General features: G+C 43.1%; 1 protein-coding gene across 7 annotated transcripts in view; it reads left to right on the top strand.

Moving 5' to 3' along the window:
• ESRRB (estrogen related receptor beta) overlaps positions 1-12873 on the top strand; it is a 158765-nt gene that overhangs the window by 92640 nt on the left and 53252 nt on the right. The window contains exon 1 of one of the 7 annotated variants that reach the window (XM_064714452.1): positions 5889-5984. The exons of the other annotated variants lie outside the window; for them this stretch is intronic. The gene's annotated coding sequence lies outside the window, so the exon portion shown is untranslated. Of the gene's footprint in view, positions 1-5888; positions 5985-12873 lie in introns of those variants that run through there. 7 annotated transcript variants of the gene reach the window in all.

The following is a 12873-nucleotide window of genomic DNA, read 5'->3' as shown; positions in this document are numbered from 1 at the left end:
AGGATGAAACGCATGGAGTATGGATGAAACCCATCTCCTGTGCAAAGGAGAAGACTGCAACGAGATAGCTGGGAAGAAGAGACTCAGCTCTGGTTTTAAGCTTCTTTTAAGGTATCTATGTATATAATGCCATCAAGTTGAGTAGCAATTGCATCTTTATAGCTATAGATTAAATCAAGATAAAGAAAAAGGCAAATGTAACAAATCATGCCTTAAGCAAAAGCTCCCTGTGGGTAGGAAGTCTAAGTTTAGTACCATCTGATTCTGTAGTATCCTGAGAACTCTGATGCTGCAAGGAAATGCAAGACGCAGTGTCAGACAATGTTCTACTGCTCTGCACAAGATCCAGAGGAGAGTCGATCATTCAGAATTATCTTGATTTTGGACTGTAAACAGTGTACTTCCACTGAACACTGTTGGAGCTGTGTTTGATTGGAGATGGTGTACTGAGGAAGGACAAGCAAGGGTAGAACCTGTGCCATGGAGCCTGAGGTCACACTGGGACAGAGAAATGGTGGCTGAAGAGCCAACAGCAAGGTCCTGTCACTGTGGCTGAATTTTGGCTTGTGACTAAGGTTTTTGTGTGAGGTGTGGTAGAAAATAGCTGTTCCTCACACCTTTTCTCATTTAACTTTCCTGAAGATCCTCTGAAAACACACAACCATTACTTTCTGCAAAAAGATGGAATTGGAATACAACAGCTTCAGGAAAAAGAGAGATCACAGTGGAGGAAGAAAGATTCTGCTAGCACATGCATGGGTTTCTGTTGTTAAAATTGAATGAGAATTGGCTTAAAAAGTAGGGTCAAACCTTGCAAAACTACTGCTTTGTTTCTCTCCCAGCTTTCTAATTCAGTATGCACCATTTGGCTGTTTCACTGGGATAGGACTTTCCTTCACACTTGCCGACCGTCTTGTTTTGTCTTTCTGCTGCAAGGTGAAAGTAGTGATCAGCATCCTTGTGAGGTGAGGCAGAAGTACATGTGAAAAGCTTGCCCACACAAGCAGACAGGTCCCTTCTGCCTGGTAGCTGTGTCATGACCCTGTCACTGGCTGAAAGCACAGCCTACCCCGTGGTGGGGAATCTGAAATCTAGATGGTGATGGGAGCTGCCCTGTGGTAAGACATAAAGCAGCAGGATCTTTCAGAGGGAAGAGGAGCATTGACATGGAGCTTCTGACATCGGGAAGAGCTGCTGTGTATAATATCATGGGGCCTGAAGAAAGAGAACTGCTCCCTTGGGATGAGGAGATTTATTGCAGTGTGTTTAGCACCCCTGCAACTAGAGGAGAAAGATACACATTAGCAGCTGGTAGGAGGCCTGTGCTGCACTTCTGCTCCAGTGGAAAAGGCAGGAATGACACATTGCTGTGAGGTGGGATGGGAGTGGAGCTCTACACATCGGCTGGGGTGAACCAGAGGAATGCTGACTTGGTGTGGAAGGAGGAAAATCTTAACTGATGTTTTTCATGGGGATAGAGATACTGCAGGATATCCCCAGAAAAAAAACTCAGTGAGCTGGAAAATGAGAGAACTTGGGACCGCTAATCAGTTCTAAAAAATTTTCTGGCATGTTCTACTGGCCACTGCTGGGTTTTAATATGGTTTCAAATGTTCATGCTGTGTTGCAGGATTACAGGTTGCTTACCTTTTGGCTTTTGCAGTGTGGTACAAGAGAGGGTTTCACTTTTCCCCAGCTTTTACCTGAAGTCCTTCCTGCTGAGTGGGATGGAGGGAATAGAGACATGGAAAACCTCTTCTGCTTGAGAAGTTCATGAGCTGATGTAGTTCCTGTTCTGGCAGCTCTTAACAGTTGTGCAGTACTTGCTCTAGAAATTGTACACAGAGATGGGAAAGGAATGGAAGGGTCTGTGTTTTACAGGAATACTTTGCATTGTTATTGATATAAATACTTCATATGCCAGTGAACATGAGGAGAGTAGCATGCTGTCTGTCTTCTACTTCTTGGTGTAAATCAATTTGCTGCCTCTCCTATGTGCCATATGCATTCACTGTTTGCACACCTCCTGTGTGTCTCCAGCTATGCTAAAGCAAGCAAGGATATCTTCTGTGAAGCTCTGTCTCTGTTGCAGGAGATGCTTCTCACTGAACTGAGTCTCAGAATACCTCCTTGGCTTGAGGAAGGTGCTGTAGGTATGGCTTCTGTAAAGGCAGTACATAAAACAACATAACAGGAGTGTGCACATATCAAATCCATGAGAGAATTCCAGTAGGAGTTGGAGATTTGGGTCTGGGCTTTTTGAGCAAATACCTTAAGTGTCATCAGGACTAAAAGGTACTTTGTGGAGGTCAGTTGAATAGCACTTGTTCTGAGGAGCTACAGTTTAAATGGACAGGAATCAATATAGTGCTGGACAAGAAAGTCTACCACCTGGAAAATTAGTTTTGAAAAAGTAATTTGTAAGATCTTGCTTAAACAGTATTGTTGCCTACCTTCTGCTTTCTGGAAGGATTTAAAGGAGCATAGTGGAAGAACTTCACAGGAGTAGGAGCCAGGGCTGAGCCATGTTTGCATGCAGTGGTGCTGAGCCTCTATCAGATATGTCCTTTTCATGATGTGCATTTCCTTATCATTTGGGGAGCAAGGATGCATCTTTTGCCTCCAGCAGCCCAGCTGTCAGGAGAGAGTAAATATTGCTTTGTGGCCAAAGGGTCCTGTTAGCCTCCAGGAGACACAAACCAGCAGCACTCAAAAAAATTAACAGCAGTAAAAGTACATTATACAATTCATCGATCTTTTGTTTTCAACACTGAAGCAGTGCTACTTGGGGCACATGGGTTACACCAGGGTCAGCACTTTCATTAGGAGATCTCTGGTCCTCCAGCCTCACCCCAGCACCCTGGATGGGTGCCTGCAGTAGGTGCAGGCACTTGCCTGGCATGGATGGGTGAGGCTGGGAGCAGCCACTCCGTTCTAGGCAGCGTGAAAAATCAGAGGCAGTTAGGTACGAGTGAAAATATTATCAGTTTCCCTGGTGTCAGCACAGGCCAGTTCTGATTTTAAAAATGAAATATGGCAGCTAATTAATCTAGATCACAGCTTAATCGCCTGTGGTGGGTTTAAAAAAAAAACATTTTTGTGTGAATTTAGCACTTATGAAAGTGAGAGGCTGGAATTACTGCATAGACCAAAGCACAGCATGGATAAGCTGTCTCCTGCTGGCTCTGCTCATGCTCCCCTGTGGTGGCCTGCAGTAGCCACTGCTGTCTCCTGCAGTCTGCCTTTCATGGCCTCCCTCGCAGCAGCATCCATGCAGGCAGTGTGACACACACCTCCCCTGCCCTCTGCAGCTCCTCCTGGGAGCAGTCCCAGAGCTCCAGAGGCAGCAGATCTGCAGGTTCCCTCTGGAATACAGGGAATGCCCCTTCCCAGGGCCCAGGCTGCAGTACGCTCCCAGTCTTGCGGGTGGTGAAACGCGGTGCTGCCCTGGAAGGTGTGGTGAGAATAGGGAAAGGAAAGGGGTCAGCAGGGAAGGCACCGAGGCGGAGGTCAGGAAGCTCCAGGGATGAAGGATTTGACAGCTCTGTTCTTTCCCTCAGACCAGCAGCAGGCCTAGGCTGGGGAAAAGAAAAACAATCTGTCTGGTTTTATAGACTGTGTTTAGGTTTTGTACCGATTTCAGAAAGACGAAGCATGAATCCTTCATTGCACATCTCACCCATCATTAGTGAGTTGCTTTCTTGCTGTGTTTTCAGTAGATGTAGGTCTTGTGGAGAGGGGCATTGCAGGCACTGTCTGCAGGACGCCAGAGGGGGTTGAGTGAAGTGAGGGGCAGCATGGGGAAGGCAGGTGCGTAATTGAGAAACAAGCAAAACAGATGGACCAAGCTGAGTGCATGTGATGGATCACAGAGAGGACCAGGACAATATGAGACATGACTGTCTATTAAGTTTTGTGGAATTACTAAAATAATCTGTCAGCAAATGGACAATTTTCTACTCTGTTCAGTCAACTTTTTTAGTAAGAGTCTCTGCAATTAGGAGTAAACCATTTCCTTTTTCCTTCCTCTTTCATTCACACTTATGCTAAATTGTGATCCTGAGTGTTCTTGTAGGTTAGCAAAGCTGAGCAGGAGCCAAGCAGGCAAATGTGGAAGGCAGGGCAAGAGTTGGTGTTGCTGACCAAAAATTCTTTGCTCTGAGAGCTGGCACCTCAACCTGGGATCAGGATTGTTCTGTGTCCCTGATGCCCATCTTGGCATTGCAGTATTGATTATTTGGTGGATTCCCGTGTACTGATTAAATTTCAGCTCAGACATTTTTCCTTATTTTCCATTATAGTTTTAATGGGACAAACAATTCTTTTTTTTTGCTTCAGAAGCTCAGACTGTACACAGTAGAAGAGTTGCTGTATTAGGCTTCAGAGATGGGATGAGTGAAATGGCCTCCTATTGTGCATCTAATTTTGAGTAGCCTTGTGGATGAAATATACTGCATGTTGCTTATTATTTACTGTAAATCATAATTTCTAATATATTTTTTTACAATGACCTGAGCAGAGAGAAAAGGAACTCTTCCATTTTGTGAAAAAATAACTGTAACCTAGGTGAAATAAAGTACAAAGCCAAAAGCTTTATTCAAGAATGGATTGTTAATGTTAATGAAATACAATAATACTGTTTTATACTGTAACGTTCAGCAATTATCCTGACTTAAGTAGGAGCAAATACTTGGTGATTAATTTGAATAAAAATGTTATTTCTTCTTTTGTCATTTAGATGGATTGAGAAGATGAAGCAGTCATATTTGCTGAGGGTGTGGGGATAGTGAGGCCAGAGGACAAGAGCAATCTGGAGAATGCAGTACTCATTCAGTCAATATTTTGACCAGCAAAGAAAGTCCTGTCCTAGCATAGTAAGTAGGGAACAACATGATCTTCAGCTTCAAAATGCAGTATTAGTGGATTGGTTTTGTTATGTAATATTTGATCTGTGAGGGCCCTGTGGCTGGAAGCCTATAAAGCAATTTGAAAAATGTAAGGAATGCGTAACAAGGTAAGAAGTAAGAGAAGAGGCAAAGAATTTACAACAGTGTGGAATGGGTTGTAGCAGGGAAAAAAAAGGGAGAAATGCACATATCATAAAGCACTTTAAAAAGATTCAGGAGAGACACATGTCCACTAGGTCAGAAAAAATGAGAATTGGGTTTGTCCTCTTCAATGCAACATTGTTATTGTGCAGTACATACCCCCACAATATCTCAAACCTCAGGTTTTGTCTGAGGAAGAGTAACAGATACGTGTTTTTGGAATACCTGTGATTCGTTCTTGTAAAACAGGACTTTGAGAAGCCTGTGGGCACACAATTAACTCATTTTAATTCAGCCCTTGTGGGAAAGGGTCGGGGTCTCTCACTCTGTCTCTTTGAAATTGCTTTGTATCTCCTACATGGTTAGTTAGCATCGACTGAGCATCAGCCATGGAGGCTCAGTGAATAATCCCACTCTGCATGAGAAGAGGAGAGAAATCAGACAGGGTGAAACAGCAATGATCAGTTTGCTTTAGTGCAGCCTGGGCATGCATGTGGTCTAGGTGGGATTTATTTGGCTTTCCCAGTTTTAATTTCTGTGTTTCTCTGTGAGCTAGTCAAAACCAGGCAGCCAGCAATCCCAGAGGTAAACGATCAGAGCTAAATGAGATATCTCATTTTTCTCTTCCTTATTTTTTGTGGAAATTGCCCCCTTTTTGTTTTCCTTCGTTTGCGATTTTGGGTCACGGAAAGGTGAGAGCATCCCTGAAGATGGCAGCACAGGCTCCCCAAATCCTGCAGTGCTCACAAAGTGTGGAGTTAATGCTTTCTGGCCTGGCAGACGGAACCTTTCCCTGTTTCTTTCCTTCCTTTCCTTGCAGACAGTCAAGTGGATGTTTCTCCTGCCCAGGACTTTCTTCTGCTGTCTGGTTCATGTTCCCAGTGAGTGGAGATTATCTCTACAGCATTTTGGGTGTTTTTTCCTAACTTCCTTAAGGTACTGCTAAAATTTTAGCTGGAGAAAATTGATTTTTTTTTCCAAGCTGTGCTGAAGCAAAACTATGTCTCTGTGTTGTTGTCAGTTCTGAGTGAAAGTGATCTTTCTTTTAAAATAACTGAAGCAAAATCAAACATACATCATGAAGGAAAACAAATCCTGAAAACTGTTCTAATGCATTTATAATGGAAGTTTTGGAGAAAATCAAAAAGTTTTTGCAAATTTTTTTTTGGCATTTTTTGTTGTTATTGTTAAAAAGAGATTATTTTTTTCCTGAAGTATTCTGTCCCTACCAATAAATGAATATATATATACATACATCACTCTCGGAAGCCCACAAAGTAAGCACATTTCTTCTTTCTGCAAAACATTCTCCTTGGTGAGGAGATCTCTGTGTGTTGCGGTGTGTGCGTAAGCACTCATTTCAGAGACCTTTTAATCTTGGCAGCATCTGTATCACACTGTCTGTGTCCTGTGTCTATTCATACTCTGTGCCAAAGTCATAAATTACAAAATGTTTTTCTTGCTTCTCCTGCTAACCTGTTGGCTTTCTCCTTTTGAAGTCTGTCTGCTTCAGTCTGATCCAGACTGCCTCTAACTTAAAGTTATTGGAACTTATTTTTCTGTTTCTGACAGATTTTAGAGTTTTCAGAGTTAATTTCTCTTCTACATCCATTTCACTCCCCATGATTCCCATCTTCCTCACATTGTCTGTGTCTCACTAGGTAAATAGGCTTCCCAAGACTGCATCATATGCCTGTTAAAGCCACTCAAGGTTCATTTTCCTCCCACCTCAACCAGGCCTCCCCCTCATCTGCAGTGTTGCTTTGCCCAAGACTGGATGAGTTAAAATGTTTGAATTCCACCAGTGTGAATTATATATTCTGCTATATACTCTGCTATTCTGGGAAACTTTGTATCCTGAAGAAGCCAATATTGATGGTTGAATTATTTCCCAGGTCAGTAAGGAGGTTAAAACTACTACTTAGGCCTCCTGGGCAGTTCTGCAGTGTCACCCTTTACTTGTCAAATTTAGCTCCCCTCTGGCCAATGGCTCTTTTAACAGGAAGTTCTAATAAGGAGACTCTCCTTGGTACCAGCACCAGAGGAGGCAGCCTGTGGATGGCTGGCACTGGAAGTGTCTGTACTGTGAGGCTTCAACAAGTTCACCCTCTGTTTGCCTGATGTGCGCTGCAATCATGTGGCTCTGTTCAGACCCAAGCAACATATAATGGTCTCCACAACAGAAATGTTACTTCCTAGTTCCTTCCTTCCTTCCCCACCTAATGGCTGTGATTTAAACACTAACATTGCATCTTCACCTGTCTGGAGACTGCTGCCTTGGCAGCACTTACCTTCTTGTGACAGGGTGCTATTCAGCAGCCTACCCTCAATTTCCCAGGGAAATGGGACCACACATCACTGACCCTGAAGTGCAGCAGTGAGAGTATGATGCTTGTTTCGGATTGTAGGAGATCCTTTTCCACATGTTGGATTCAGTTCTAGCTGTCCTGAAATATTTGCTGGAGCTAAAATGTGACAAACTGTTTCTATAATGACAGGAGAGGAAATTGCTCTTTAAGAACTGAGACATCACTGAACTTGTCAGATGTGAGAATTCTTGTTGTCTCTTCTTGTGCAGAAGTCTAGGTTTCCTCAGTTTGTCTTTCCTGTAGTCTAAAGTTCCAAAGAAATCAATGATTCCTATCCAAAGATTGTCATCTTGAGTAACAGTAGGCTCCAGACTGACCTCCAGGTGAAGCAGATATTATTGGATGTCAGACAGAATGTGTATAGCCCTACATTGTTAAAGATGTTAACAATAATTAATTTTTTTCAAAATGTATTTCCATATGCATATTCTGTCTCCTGCACTGTTTCTTCTGCCTTCGAATATTGAGGTCCTGTGGGAGGTTTGTGCTGTTCCATGAGGTCTGCACACAAAGCAGGGAAGACTCCCCATGTAAGGTGCACATGGACGATGCATCTCAAAGCTCCTAAGCCAGCTGGCTGGCAGCTCTTCTTTCCTTTCTTTATTTTCCAGTGAGTGAGTGTACAAAACAGAACTAGAGTTTCATGTAGGACATGAAACCAAATGCTGAATATATCCTTGCTATATACTTTTCACACTGGAACAATGAAAATATACACTGAGTATTTGAAAAAAAAATACAGCCACAATTTGTAAAAGACAGTGAGGAAGGTGTGAGGAAATAATTTTGTTTTGTTTCTTAATGCAAATTTTTCCCTCAGCATTAGAAGGAGGTTTGGTATCGCAGCTTAAGAGCATGAAACACACACAGAAGACAAAAATTACTTTTTTAGTGTGCATTCTTTTTTGCTTTTAATGCCATTTTAATTATTTTAAGGGTATAATTTGGATTCTAATATTTTGGGTGCTTAAGTTTGGTGACATCCCTGTGGCTGGTTGGAAATTAATGAAGTATGGTGAACTGAGCATTGCAGGGTAAATCTCAATAGCCACTCTTAAAGTCACATGTAAATGTGAGTCTGATTTGTAGTTCTCTGGAACTCCAAGACTAAAATGGCTATGGGCTGTGTTGGCAGGATGGCTTGATGTAGGACTCAAAGGTACCCATCCCTCCCTCCCTCCCTCCCTCCCTCCACGTGCAGTGTGTGTTTGTGGCCATATCCCATAATACCAGATTTACATCCCACCCCTTTTCTTCCCTCACCACTTGTCAAAGTTCAACAGCTAGAAAGGAAAGAAGGGACTCATACGTATCAGCCCTTAGAGTACAGCAGTTGTCCCCCACCCTTGGGAGGGCTGTTATTCCTTTCTTTTCCCAACTGGAGAAAAAGCCAGCACAAAATCTTGAGGCTCCATCCCAGATCTGGTTCTCTCTAAGTCACAGGGTACTGTCAGCCCTAGAGTGGTCCATTTGCTTTCCCATCTGAGGAACTTTCCTCCTTCTCCCAGCTGTGTGCTTCTGCTGCCCAGGGTATGTTCCTGGAAGAACACTGCCTGTGACACAGCACATCAGTGGGCACAGACCCAACTCCCTGCTCCCAAGGATCAATATGATGTTGGAGTACAACACTGGGGCTGGCATTGCCTACTCCTTTCAGGTCTGGCATCAATTAGCTGCAGCCTGCAAATAGAAGGGGAGCAGTAACACTCTGCAACCTCGATAACCTGTCCTGAGGAGCCTGCCAGAGTCAAGGGGCTCCTTGCTGCCACTGCAGCCAATAGACCCATTTCATTAGGCTGGAAAGGTTAATTACATTGAAAACTGGCGTCATCCTCAGCACATGATCATTGTACTCACAGTGGTGTGAGTCCTGAAGCTGTCTCAAGGAAGCCCCTATGAGGTCTGAGAAAATTTTCTCAGCAAGGCTTCTGTGCCAAGCATTCAGACCCCTATCTGTCACGGTTCTTTTGCTAAGGTCTCTTTACTTTGCTTAGAGAAAGCTGGTGAATTTCAATTTTTGCAGTGATTTTTTTTTTTAATACAGACTTTCTGTTACCTTAGGAAGCATCCTCTTGCCCTTTTGTTAGAAATGGCATCGTAGAAAGCAAGTAAAGTCTAATGTTGGGGTCTGAGATTTGGCTTTCTAATTTGTTTGAAATGTTTTGAGATGTTTTTACTGAAAATATTAAAGCAGAAGATTATTCTGTGATCTGACACAGAGAACCTGGCATAACCAGAGTATTCAGAGATGGCCTTATTCTCTGGTTAGTGGTGACTGAGCAATAGCTGGTCTATTAAATATTTAGTTGCAGCCTCTTTAATAAACCCTTCTATCTCCCTTTCATCACCTTCTGTGGGCCACCTTAGGCAACATTATTTTTCATGTCAGAATATTGGTTTCAGAGAAGGAAGCCTGCTGCCATAGATGAGAACTTCCATGCTAAACAGAGAAATGAGGACAGGATGCAAAGATGCTGGGCATATAGAGCAGCTGCTCTCTGAAGGGATCCTTTAGCACACACTTAGTCACGTCTTTCTAGGGATGTGGCTGTTGTGGCATCTCAGTTGTATGTGCCTGGCACCAGGTCAGTGCCTAACACCTTGAGTGTAACTGCAGGGCACTTGTATTGAAGTAGGAGCTCTCCTTGAAGCTGGTCAGCTGATTTTTCACCTTGCCCACTTCTTACAGATCCGTGTGGCAGGCCTGAAAGGGTTCATGTGTTCTCATTATGTCTAATTCTTCACATGTAGCATGACTGTGTAGCGCCCCTGTCTCCTCTGCCCTCTGTGCAGGGACCTTCTGCTGCCATTTGACAGGAACTGAATGAAAGATTCATTCACTTGAATGAAAGGGATTTAAAGGTCTGAAGCAGGAAGAGGAGAGGAGGATGTGAGGGAACATGTCAGGTTTGGGAGAGCTGTTTTGTATTTTGAGGTGCTCTTCCAGTGTGCACAGGGATCTGGGTGGGAAGGGCACAGTGGAGAGCTTTCTCTTTAATACAGTGTGTGTTTTATCTCCGCAGACTCCTTGCAGACTTAGTTTAAAGATCTTAGCTCAATACCATTAGTGTATCTCTGCTGAAGGCCCTTTATAAAATTGATTAGAAAGTGGGCTTTTGCATGTGTGTGTGTGGGCTCTAATCTGATTTGAGTCCGAGATGGTATCTTTAATTCAGTGCATCGCCGCAACTAACTCACGAACTTCACCGAGAGTCAGAGCCCCTAATTTGGTTTGAGAATACATTAGCAAAACGAGCTCAGAAGGCCCCTTTTCGGGGAGAGAAGGAGGGGGTGTCTTGAGGGGGGCCTTGGGGGGAGGATTGGAAGAATTGGCTTGACAGAGAGGAGTCGTGGATTTAAACAAGATCCTGGGCATGATATTCCTGCAGTGGGTCCCAAGGAAAAAAAAAAAAAGGAGGAAAGAGAGAAGATTGATTGATTGATTGATTGATCGATCGATGGCCTTGCACAAACCATGGAGAACAAAGTGAACCTCAGCAGGCTTAGCCCCCTCTTCCCATGCAAACAGAACTTGACATGCTTTTTATGTAGAATTGTCTTCTCATTCCTTCATCCTGCTCTGTGGGCTGCTGCTCAAAGCAGACACTAACATTGCAGAAGTAATAGTATGCTTTTGCTCTGGCAAACGATCCACACTATCAAAACTTTTCAGGACTGGTCCAACTTGAGGTAAAATATTAAGCCATGTGTATCTCCTTCCTTCCTCTTTCCTGAAATAGCGGGGAAAAAAGAAAGAAAAAAATAGATCAGCACAGCTGGTCTCTGCAGTGGGACAGTGAAGGCAGCTCTCTGCTCCAGGTGATATGTAAAAGCCAGCCCTGGGGGCTGTTAGACTTCATTCTTCAGATCCCATATTCCTGTATGATGTGTAGTGGGGGTTGTGGAGCACCCAACTGCGGGGGGACAGGGAGGGGAAGAAACTCTTCAGGTTCTCCACGACTCTTTTAAAACAGAAAATTATTTTAATTTAAGAAATTGTTACGATAAATGGAGGAGCAACTCATCTTAGATTCTGTTGGGTGCTGTAGAAATTCTCAAGATAGGAGGAAATATTTAATTTTAAAATGTAATTAGTAAGCTGTTAAACACAAAATGTTTGCTGCGTTTATTTGGTTTTATGCCTGAAGTCTTGCACACCCTGATGTCAGAAAACTCCAAGTTCTGCCTCCTCCAGTAGCAGTATTATATTCCCCCTGCAGCTGGGTATTATTTCTTCTTGCAAGAAGTATAGTGTTCTAGGAGTTGCTGCCTTGAATTTTTTAACTGGTACAATTCTCCTTTTTGCAAGGAAGCTTTACTGAGTTATTCTCAGTCTGGCCATTGTTATCATGTCTGCCTTTTATTTTCAGTGGAGGCTCTTAATTTGTGTTTGCAAAGTCTTTTCAAGATGTTCATTTGATTGCATAGGCAAAGGACTCCTGGACACAAATGGCTAATATAATTGCACCTATGTGTTTGTGAGTGAAGTTGACTGAGCCATTGGTTTTGCAGTAAAAGTGCATGTTTTGTAGTTACAATTCAGTATTTGTGTTTGTGACCCTCTCTGTGCAATGGCATGGTAGGTTGGTTAGGCAGAGTAACACCAGATCTCCTGACTTCAGAATGTTGCAAAATGTTCAGTAGAGAGGTCCTTTATGGTACATGCTTCAGTTGCATTCCTTGAGAATAAAATCAGCCTCAGCCACAGCTACACAGAGGACACAGCGTATCCAGAGACAGTTTGAGACCCTTCGTCTCAAGAAGTGCATTTTTGGAGAGGGAGCTGACTGTGCTTTCAGGAATGAGGAATCGCAAAACCAGATACCTCAGAAATGGAATACTTAGGCAGTAGGTCTTGCTGCTCTTATTTGGATATACAACTGGATTGATTCAATGCGTGAGCTCAGCCTTTGAGCCACCTTCAAGTAATTATTTTAGTTAGTCTTCACGTTCTCTACAGATCGTCAACCATATGCCTAGTTGAGATTCCTTTTTCTGCCTCCTTTGATGAACTGCTGAGGTCAGCAATTTTATTTCAGCAGCTTACACTGATGAACTTTACTTTTACAGCAGCCTTCCCATCCAGATGACACTGCAGTGCAGAGAAATAATCCAATTTTACTTGATTATTAATAATTACTCTCAGCTACTATTTTTTCAGTTGATTGATTAGAATAAACACTGCTCTGATGGGATACACCAGAATCCATAACTCCTCTTCCTTTTTTACTGATACTTTAACTCAGGCTTCTCCAGGCACAATGTGAATCAGGGGATTGTAATGCAGAGTGACATTTTAAAATGTGCCTTCTTGCTGTTTTTTAACTAGGTGTGACCAAAATTCATTTGTCTGGTTTGGTGGAAGACTACAGGCCCTTAATAATGGCTCTGGTTTGCAAGCCAGTGGTTTTGCTAAACCCATCTTTTCCCCTGTTCACTGTTGAAGCTGGACAAAA

The sequence above is a fragment of the Zonotrichia leucophrys genome, chromosome 5 (genome assembly GCF_028769735.1).
Source record: "Zonotrichia leucophrys gambelii isolate GWCS_2022_RI chromosome 5, RI_Zleu_2.0, whole genome shotgun sequence".
Lineage (NCBI taxonomy): Eukaryota > Metazoa > Chordata > Aves > Passeriformes > Passerellidae > Zonotrichia > Zonotrichia leucophrys.
Note: the sequence above shows the minus strand (reverse complement) of the source record. Positions and strands in the feature narration are given on the sequence as shown.